Genomic DNA, 2,169 nt, shown 5'->3' with positions numbered 1-2,169 from the left:
GGCTCCTCGCCCACCGCCGGCCAGCTGGCCCGTGGCGGGCCCTGAGGCTCCCAGCACCCCAGAGGAGCAGCCGCCGCCCCTGTCCTCACTCTCGCTGGCCAGGCAGCGAGTGCCCGGCGTGGGCCCCCCCAGGGCCCTGGCTGCTGCTCCTGGGCTGCGGTGGTGCCCAGCGCCCCCTGCGGGGCTCTCCGGGTACTGCACCGGCCTGGAGTTGAAACTGGCCTGTGCTTTGCCCAGAACTTCTGGTTTTGCGGGGCAGGGGTCCGGTGGCCTCGAAGCCCTCTTGCCTGGGCGTTGGGGGGGGACGGTGGGAGGCGGGCAGGGTGGCCTCTGGGGCCTGAGGACTCGCCCGACTCAGTCCTCCCGGAGTTTCCATCCACCTGAAAGCCGTGGGCTCCTGACACCTGAGGACACGCTGGTGGCCGCCTTGGGGTTCCTCCTTGGGGGCTTCTGCCACCCACCCGTGAAGGTGCAGCCCCTGAGCTGGCTTAGGTCTGGGATTCAGGCATGCCGCTGGGGTGATGTCCACGCCAGCTCCTTCTGCCTGATCATCTTTCGCTGCTTCTGGAGCGGCCGGCCCAGCCCCGGCCTTGCACGCGACTTCCGGGGCTCTGGCCGGTGCCTGGCTGGGCGCTGCTGGGCCGGCTGCTCGCCCCCAGGGGCTCAGGCCAGAGGCCGGCCTCCCACCTGCCGTGCTGAGCCTCCGCCTGTTGCCACCCACCTCCGGCCACCGGTCAGGGAGGCCTGGGGCTCTTGGGACACCATCCTGCCTGGGGCGCGACCCCTTCTGGCCCTGGAGCTGAAACACGGCAGGAAGGGTGGTCAGGCCACAGCCAAAAGCCAAGCCGAGGGCTGCAGTAGCACTGTGCGTCAGGGCTGCGGCCAGGCGGGGGACAGGCCCTGGCAGGACCGGGCAGCACCTGGGGGTCTCACCCGCACACATCAGCAAGAAGCCTCGGGCGCCAGGAACAGCTGCCCTGGTTCATCCTACAACCCGGAGACAGGACTCTCTGTAGCCCCAAGGGTCAGCTGTCTCACCCCGCAGTGCCCATCAGAAGCACAGATGTAAGCAGAGTGCCGGATACCTGTAAAGAGAGCAGGACAGCACTGGCCTGTGGTGATGGTCACCCCTGGTCACTCAGGCGGGGTCAGAGGCACCCCGTGCTTGCAGCCCTTCCTGCGTTACTGGGCGATGCCGGGCAGGGTCAGGAGCAAGGCCCAGCCCAGGTCCCCAGCCCTGCTCCTCTCCCTCCCCGAGCCTCTCCCGGCCCCCTGGCCGGAGCTGGCCTCCAGTGCTGGCCTCCTTGCTGCCTCAGGAACTGTGGCCTCTTCCCCCAACCCCTCGCTGGCCTATAGCCTCTTCCAGGGACCCCATCTACAAATCTGATTGGGCCATTTTTCAATCCTATGGCTGATTGGGCCTTTTAGCACCAATCAGCTCATGGCTCACACCTGATTGGCCCATTCTATGGTCCTTGCGCTACATATAAAAGGAGGGGGCGTGGCTGGACCCACGGGCTGGACCGGTGCGCGCCGGCCACCATTGAGGCAGGGTTATGGTTTCAGAGCAGAGGACTCCCCTGGGGGTCGGGGGTCCGGTGAGGATCTCTGCCCCGTCCTCAACCCTCCGAGTGGCAGGGCCCCCCCTTCTCTGGAGAATGCTGTTCTCAGCTTCTGAGACTGAGCCCTGCGGCCACCAGCCAGCCTGGGAGGTCCCAGCCCCACCGGGCACCTTGGCTCTTCCTGTTCAGAGGAGGGCACCAGGCCCCCGAGTTCCTGTTGCCGTAGCAACCAGCCTCCTGCTCCCACTGGCCCACCCTGCACCCGATCTGACCCTAGTGACCCTGGCACCCCATGGCGCAGCTGCGTGCTGGGGCCACTTCCCTGGCTGGTGGTCTACTGGTGGGTCTGGGCAGGGCCTGGGGGGCCGGTGCCAAGGAGGAGCTGCAGTGCAGAGAGGTCTGGCCGGGGTGGGTCAGGGGGAAGCCCAGGACCCAGGCCTGGTGCTCCCCTTCCCCAGGTGAGAGGCCCAGGGCTTGTCCACCCTGCCCAGTCCCAGGCCTCTGCCGAGACTTAGATTGCCCAGTCCTCTGGGGATGGGGCCCGGCACCTTGAGAGGAGCCCTCTCAGAGCCCTCCAGCCCCCTCGTGGCCGGCAGGGGCTGGGCAT

Source organism: Condylura cristata, unplaced genomic scaffold (assembly GCF_000260355.1).
Source record: "Condylura cristata isolate star-nosed mole 26May11 unplaced genomic scaffold, ConCri1.0 scaffold00088, whole genome shotgun sequence".
Lineage (NCBI taxonomy): Eukaryota > Metazoa > Chordata > Mammalia > Eulipotyphla > Talpidae > Condylura > Condylura cristata.
The sequence above is the reverse complement of the archived record's forward strand: the minus strand, read 5'-3'. Positions refer to the sequence as shown.